The following is an 8,999-nucleotide window of genomic DNA, read 5'->3' as shown; positions in this document are numbered from 1 at the left end:
ACCGGGGCTCCAAGCTTTCTTCGTAGATCAGTAGAAACTTCCCACCGAGGTGGTTCTCCGGAGTGGTTATTGAGAGGTATTCCGAAGAACTCTGGATATGGGTGGCCTAGATATTCCACTAGTTGCTTCAAATCCTTTTCGAACTTTAGGTCGCCTTCGTGACCGAGCTGGTAGAACTCCCATTGGTACTCCATCTGTGAGCAAAGAGGATGAGTAAGTTAAAGAAGTAGTCAAGTGTGCAAAATTTTAGGTAAGCTTGCAAAGAAAAGTAGAGCATAGATTTCCCATTTTTGAAAAAGATCTCAAGGATAAGAGTGAGAATAAGTTTTCACAATTATTCATTTCATTGGATTTTGGAAACTAAGTATTTCAGACGTCCGTTCTAACTAGGGTCTCCTAAGGTCAAACAATGGCTCTGATACCAACTTGTCAACACCCGGATTTTTTAAGTCCAGATGCCTGTTATGCCATACATCGCAATCCCAGGAATATTGTTGTTGCGAGACATAACAGTTGAATATCATAAGTCATCATTCATTACATACCATAGTCGCCTTACAAATAGATCACATGATCCAATATTACAATAATAGTTGAACTATTGTTTCAACACACATCACAAATACATAGCGGAAGCGTAGATAGAAGGGGACTCTATAGTCCACAGGCCAACGCTTGACGTCAGGAGTAGTCCTAGTTGTCGTAGACGTCCTGCTGTCCATCATCTTCATACTGCGGCTCCTCTTCATAGTCTGGCCATTTGAATAGCCAGGGACACAGCCGTGAGTACTTGATGACCCACAAGTATAGGGGGTGTATCGTAGTATTTTCGATAAGTAAGAATGTCGATCCCAACGAGGAGCAGAAGGTATTGACAAGCAGTTTCGATGAAGGATTCCCTGTAAATGCTCACAGACAAGTATTCAGGGGGTTTTGATGTAACAGTTGAATAAAGTACGAGTAAGTAAAGTGCGAGAGTAACAATTGCAGCGAGTGGCCCAATCCTTTTTAGCACAAAGGACAAGCCGGGTTGTTTACTTATAATGACCAAACGTTCTCGAGGACACACGGGATTTTAGTCTAGTGCTTTCGCTACATACGGCTAAATAATCTTCATTGTTATGATAAGTGTTGTGTGGGTGAACCTATGCTAATGTACCGCCCTTCCTAGGACTAATACATACTTGTGATTATACCCCTTGCAAGCATCCGCAACTACAAGAAAGTAAATAAGAATAAATCTAACCACAGCCTTAAACTCTGAGATCCTGCTATCCCTCCTGCATCGATATACCAACGGGGGTTTAGGTTTCTGTCACTCCGGCAACCCCGCAATCGGCAAACGAGTACAAGATGCATTCCCCTAGGCCCATAAAGGTGAAGTGTCGTGTAGTCGACGTTCACACGACACCACTAGAAGAATAACACCACAACTTAAATATCATACCATTGAATATTACTCAACCATAGTTCACTACTAACAGTTAGACTTCACCCATGTCCTCAAGAACTAAACGAACTACTCACAAGACATCATATGGAACATGATCAGAGGTGATATGATGATGAATAACAATCTGAACATAAACTTGGTTCAATGGTTTCACTCAATAGCATCAACAACAAGTAGAAATCGATACCGGGAGAGTTTCCCCTATCAAACAATCAAGATCAAACCCAAATTGCTATGGCGGTGACGGTGTCCAGCGGTGGAGACGGCGGTGATGATGGTGGAGATGATGATGATGGTGATGGAGATGATGTCCAGCTCGATGACGGTGACGATGGCGTCAATTTCCCCCTCCGGGAGGGAATTTCCCCGGCGGATTCCTGCCCGCCGGAGAGCTCTTTTCTCTCTGGTGTTCTCCGCCCCGCAGAGGCGGCTGTAACTCTTCGTGAGGTACCCTCTGTGGCTTAGGTCTTCGGGATGAAGGGTTTCGCGAAGAAAAGGAGGTGAAAGGGGCTGTGGGGCCCCCACACCACAAGGTGGCGCGGCCAGGCCATGGGCCGCGCCGGCCTGTGGTCTGGCCCCACCTTGGGCCTTCTCAGCTCCTCCTTCTGGCTTCCTTCGTCATCTTGAAAAATAGGATTTTTGGTATAATTTCCTTCCACAGTTGATCTTCCGAAATATTGCGTTCTGACGGTGCTTTTTCCAGCAGAATCCTGGCTCCGGTGCTTGATCCTCCAATAATGATGAAACATGCAAAATAGATGAAATAACATAAGTATTGTGTCCTAATATGAAATATATCAATGAATAACAGCAAATTATGATATAAAATAGTGATGCAAATTGGACGTATCAACTCCCCCCAAGCTTAGACTTCGCTTGTCCCCAAGCGAGACTGAACTCAGTAAACAGGACCACATGTTTATGGAGTGAAGAGTCGATAAATAAAATACGGACAAGAAGCATCATATTCATTCACACAAGGCATTCTAGTAAACAACTTCCTCATATAACTCAACTTGAAACCAGTATAAGGTAATCACAAATAAAGGTGCATAAGAAATCATAGTTGGTGATGGCAAACTTCGTTCTTGGTCAGAGAACAATTAACAGATTATATTTATCTCATTGAGCAGCGCTCTCATGTTAAAGTTTATATGGCACAACTTGCATACTCAATCATAATAGTCTCCTCATAATCATTGATAACTTGCAAAGCTATATTCATTCAGATAAAACTTGAACTAAACAAGGAAAAGTAAAAGACATGATGAAGCAAATCACAATATAATGGTTTGATCACAACTACTCAAATGCTTGCTTGAGATGGAGGGAAATAGGTTTATTGACTCAACATAAAGTAAAAGACAGGCCCTTCGCAGAGGGAAGCAGGGATTAAATCATGTGCTAGAGCTTTTTCAGTTTTGAAATCATATAAAGAGAATAAAAGTAGCATTTTGAGAGGTGTCTGTTGTTGTCAACGACTGGTAGCGGGTACTCTAACCCCCTTGCCAGACAACCTTCAAAGAGCGGCTCCCATTTTATTTTTATTTTGTGTGGCACTCCTTCCAACCTTTCTTTCACAAACCATGGCTAACCGAATCCCCGGGTGCCTGCCAACAATCTCATACCATGAAGGAGTGCCTTTTTTTTATTTTGGTTTTATTATGATGATGACACTCCCCCCAACCTTTGCTTACACAAGCCATGGCTAACCGAATCCTTCGGGTGCCGTCCATCAATCACATACCATGGAGGAGTGTCTATTTAGTTTAATTAATTTGGGACTGGGAATCCCATTGCCAGCTCTTTTTGCAAAATTATTGGATAAGCGGATGAAGCCGCTAGTCCATTGGTGAAAGTTGCCCAACAAGATTGAAAGATAAAACACCACATACTTCCTCATGAGCTATAAAACATTGACACAAATAATAGATACTAAGTTTTGAATTGTTTAAAGGTAGCACATGAAGTATTTACTTGGAATGGCAGAAAATACCATGTAGTAGGTAGGTATGGTGGACACAAATGACATAGGTTTGGGCTAAGGTTTGGATGCACGAGAAGTATTCCCTCTCAGTACAGGTTTTTGGCTAGCAAGGTTAATTAGCAAGCATAAGAGTTGAGGGAAACAAACAAATATACATGTGATAGAAACAATCATGCATCTTCCTTGTAAGCACAAACAATTTTAACTTCAGAATAATAAGCTATGAGCTAACAAGAAAGAAAGACAATGAAACAACTACATGTATTTCTCTTTTCTACTTAAACCTCAAAGTGTTGTTGCTATTGACCAATGCTAAGTTTGCCAAAACCAAATAGATTTATTCAATACTCCCAAAGTGATACCAATACTAACAACAAGGTAAATCATATAATAGAGATTGCAAACTAAAATAAGATGTGCAATATGTAAATGATAAGACTTCTCATTAATATTCCATAACGATAACTCACACCAAGGGATACATAGATAACCAACTAAAGGAGAGATACTTCCAAACTGCAACCCATCTTATATGATAACTTCCCTACTCATGATATGACACTACTTGACAATAAAAAGTAAAAGGTAGTGATGATGTGATACCGCGGCACTCCCTCAAGCTTGGAACAAACCAAGGGGATGCCAATACCGATGATGAGTTACTCCTGCGGAGATGGTGGTGATGAACTCCCGTCATCAAACTTCCAAGGAAGAGGCTCTCCATCAAGAAACGACATCTTGGTCTCGGGAATCCTGAAACTAGCAGCACGGCTTATGTATTTAAACCTGTTTTCATACTCACAGTTCTGATTCTGAACGTCATAGAGTTGTGCTTGGAGCTTGTTGGTGGTGTCGTGAAGTGAGAGGATGTCGCCCCAAAGCTTTGCGCTTCCTTCTCATGTTCAAGAATGAGTTCAGACACAATCCTGTGGAAGATATCCACCTCACGCTCAGCCATCTTCTTGTATTTGAAAACCTCTTGTTCTAGCTTCTCCATCCTGTCTTCCAAGCTTCCTTCTCCTTTAGGACCCTGGACATCCTTGATCTGCAGTTCTCCTTCAACGAGCAGCAACTCCTTGGGGTGCATCCTCAGCTCCTCCATGTACAAGTTGCCAACATCCTTGCAGGAGCTGTCCTTCGGAGTTTCCGACGAAGACATGATGGCTCTAGATCCGAAGCAAATCCTGGCAGAAACAGCTCGAAACAAAACACGTCGAGAAAACAATATACGGACCTCCAGGGGTCCGGGGGATTATATAGCAAAAATTTTCACGACAAAAGGAAAGTACCAGATCGAACTAGAGTCGGAAAGGGGCGACGAGGCGGCCAGACCATAGGTCGGCGCGGGCCCAGGTCAGGCCGCGCCGGCCTATGGTGGCACCCCCTCGTGCGTCTTTTCCACTCCGTTTCGATCTCGTAATTTTTCATATTTTCCAAAAACAGCAAAAATATTGTTCGGAAAGTAAATTGCGTACTTTTCATTACCAAGATCAAGTTACCTATTCAAAGTCGAGTTCTGGCGGACTGTCAATTTGCCCTTTGATGAAAGCCTCCGGTGTTTCCACTCGAATAATATCAACATCAACATTATAGGAATCACCTGAGATATAATGCTTGAGTCTTTGTCCATTCACCACTTGCGTGGCATTGCCTTGGAGAGAGCTAATTTTGATTGCTCCTGAACGATACACCTCCTCGACAACATATGGTCCTTCCCATTTCGAGAGTAATTTCCCTGCAAAGAATCTGAGACGAGACCGATACAATAGGACTTTATCCCCAATATTAAATTCTCTTTTGATAATCCTTCTATCATGCCATTTTTTAACTTTTTCTTTAAAGAGTTTAGCATTTTCATAAGCTTCACTTCTCCATTCATCTAGAGAACTTAATTGCAACAACCTCTTATCACCGGCAAGTTTAGGATCTTTATTTAATTCTCTAACAACCCAATAAGCTTTGTGCTCTAGTTCTAAAGGTAAATGACAAGCTTTCCCATAAACCATTTTATAAGGTGACATTCCCATGGGATTTTTATAAGCAGTTCTATAAGCCCATAGTGCATCCTTCAATTTACTAGCCCAATTCTTTCTAGTTTTATTAACAGTCTTTTGCAAGATAGATTTAATCTCTCTATTTGATAATTCTACTTGCCCACTAGTTTGAGGATGATAAGCGGAAGCAATTCTATGATTAATACCATATCTAGCAAGAGTTTTTCTAAAACCTCCATGAATAAAATGAGAATCTCCATCAGTCATAATATATCTAGGCACTCCAAATCTAGGAAAAATAATATCTAAAAGCATTCTTAAAGAGGTCTCACCATCAGCACTTTTTGTAGGTATGGCTTCCACCCATTTAGTAACATAATCAACAGCAACAAGTATATGAGTGTTACCTTCTGAAGACGGAAAAGGTCCCATGAAGTCAAATCCCCAACAATCAAATGGTTCAATAACAAGAGTATAATTCATAGGCATTTCATTACGTCTGGAGATATTACTAACCCTTTGGCATTCATCACAAGATAAAATAAAATTTCTCGCATCCTTGAAGAGAGTTGGCCAATAAAAACCTGATTGTAGAACCTTTTGCGCGGTTCTTTCTCCGGCGTGATGTCCTCCATAAGCACTACCATGGCATTTACTCAATATCTCCCGTTGTTCATATTCGGGAACACATCTTCGCATAATACCATCCACTCCTTCTTTATATAAGTGTGGGTCATCCCAGAAATAATGCCTCAAGTCATAAAAGAATTTCCTCCTTTGCTGAGCTGAAAAGGTTGGAGGCAAGTACTTGGAAACAATAAAGTTAGCATAATCAAGATACCAAGGACTGTCTCGCGAGCTCACCTTTATTACAGCCAATTGTTCATTTGGAAAACTATCATTAACAGAACAGGATCATAAGCAATATTTTCCAATCTAGACAAATTATCACAACAGGATTATCAAGACCTTTCCTATCTACTAGATGTAAATCAAATTCTTGCAAAAGAAGTACCCATCTAATAAGCCTCGGCTTAGCATCTTTCTTTGTCATAAGGTATCTAATTGCAGCATGATCAGTATGAATCGTAACTTTTGAATCAACAATATAAGATCTAAATTTATCACAAGCAAAGACCACAGCTAATAATTCTTTTTCAGTTGTAGCATAATTTCTTTGAGCAGCATCAAGAGTTTTACTAGCATAATGAATAACATTCAGTTTTTTATCTACTCGCTGTCCAAGAACAGCGCCTACAGCAAAATCACTAGCATCACACATAATTTCAAAAGGCAAATTCCAATCAGGAGGTTCAACTACAGGAGCAGTTGTTAAGGCTTTCTTTAGAGTTTCAAAAGCTTCCTTACAATCATCATCAAAAACAAAAGGTACGTCTTTTTGAAGAAGATTAGTAAGAGGCTTTGAAATCTTGGAGAAATCTTTAATAAATCTCCTATAAAACCCAGCATGACCAAGAACACTACGAATACCTTTAACATCCCTCGGATAGGGCATCTTCTCAATTGCTTCAACTTTAGCTCTATCAACTTCAATACCTCTCTCGGAAATTTTATGTCCCAATACAATTCCTTCATTAACCATAAAGTGGCATTTCTCCCAATTAAGAACAAGGTTAGTTTCTTCACATCTCTGCAAAACTTTATCAAGGTTTTGCAAGCAACTATCAAAAGAATTCCCATAGACGGAAAAATCATCCATGAATACTTCCACAATACTCTCGCAAAAGCCATGAAAAATAGCAGACATGCATCTTTGAAAGGTAGCAGGAGCATTACATAAACCAAAAGGCATACGCCTATAAGCATAAGTTCCATAGGGACAAGTAAAAGTGGTTTTCTCTTGATCTTTAGTTTTAACAGCAATTTGTGAAAACCCAGAATAACCATCAAGAAAGCAAAAATGAGTATTTTTAGACAATCTTTCTAGCATTTGATCAATAAATGGTAAAGGGTAATGATCTTTCTTAGTAACTTTATTAACTTTTCGAAAATCAATGCACATTCTATACCCTACAACTACTCTTTGAGGGATGAGCTCGTCATTATCATTAGGCACAACAGTCATTCCTCCTTTCTTGGGAACGCAATGCACAGGACTAACCCATCTACTATCAGCAATAGGATATATAATACCAGCTTCAAGAAGTCTTAATACCTCATTCCTTACCACCTCCTTCATCTTCGGAATTAGACGACGTTGATGTTCAACAACAGGCTTTGCATCATCTTCCATATTAATAGCATGTTGGCAAATAGAAGGAGAAATCCCCTTCAAATCATCAAGAGTGTAGCCAATAGCGCCTCGGTGTTTCTTCAATATTTCCAATAGCCTTTCTTCTTCAAACTCTGTAAGCTTAGAACTAATAATAACAGGATATATTTTCTTATCATCAATATGAGCATATTTAAGATTATCAGGCAAAGGCTTTAATTCAAAAACAGGATCTTCCTTTGGTGGCGGTGTTGTACCCAGATCTTCCACCGGTAAATCATGCTTAAGAATAGGTTGGCGAAGAAAAATTTCCTCAAGCTCATCTCTTTCTTTCCTAAAAACTTCACTCGCTATCCTCCAAATGTTGCTGCAAAGGATTATTAGGAACAAGAACAATAGATGCACACTGTTCCATTTTAAAATCATTATTAGGCAAATCAGCTTTATAAGGAGTTTTGGTAAATTTAGAGAAGTTAAACTCATAAGATTCACCAGCAAATTTAGTCAAAATTTTCTCTTTCTTGCAGTCTATAATAGCTCCACAAGTATTTAGAAAAGGTCTACCAAAAATAATAGGACAATAATCACTAGCAGCAGAACCAAGTACCAAAAAGTCAGCAGGATATTTAATCTTACCACACAGAACTTCCACATCTCGAACAATACCAATTGGAGAAATAGTTTCTCTATTAGCCAGCTGAATAACCACATCAATATCTTCAAGTTCACAAGAATCAATTTCGTGCATAATCTCCGTGTAAAGCTCATAAGGAATAGCACTAACACTTGCACCAATATCACATAAACCATAATAGCAATGATCACCAATTCTAACAGATAGCATAGGAACACTAACTTGTTTGGGTTTATTAGGATGTGAAACAATATTAGAAGCATCTTCACAGAAAATAATATGACCATCCTCCACATTTTCAGTCACAAGATCTTTAACTATTGCAACAGCAGGTTCAACTTTTATTTGTTCTTCAGGTTCTACAGGTTTCTTTTCACTTTTATGAACCACACTATTTATAACAGAGTACTCCTTCATTTTAGCAGGGAAAGGAGTTTTTTCAATATAAGCTTCAGGAATAACATGATCAGCAGTTTCAACTACAACACATTTATTAATAGATGAATCAATTTTATCTTTATACGGTTCATGATACTTATCAAAATTCTTCTTTGGTAATTCATAATGAGAGGCAAAAGCTTTATAAAGATTTGCAGCAACTTGAGAATCAAGACCATATGTAGCACTCATATTACGAAATTTATCAGTATCCATAAAAGCTTCAATGCATTTATAATCATAAATTATACCTGATTCTC

The sequence above is a fragment of the Lolium perenne genome, chromosome 4, assembly GCF_019359855.2.
Source record: "Lolium perenne isolate Kyuss_39 chromosome 4, Kyuss_2.0, whole genome shotgun sequence".
Classification (NCBI taxonomy): domain Eukaryota; kingdom Viridiplantae; phylum Streptophyta; class Magnoliopsida; order Poales; family Poaceae; genus Lolium; species Lolium perenne.
Note: the sequence above shows the minus strand (reverse complement) of the source record.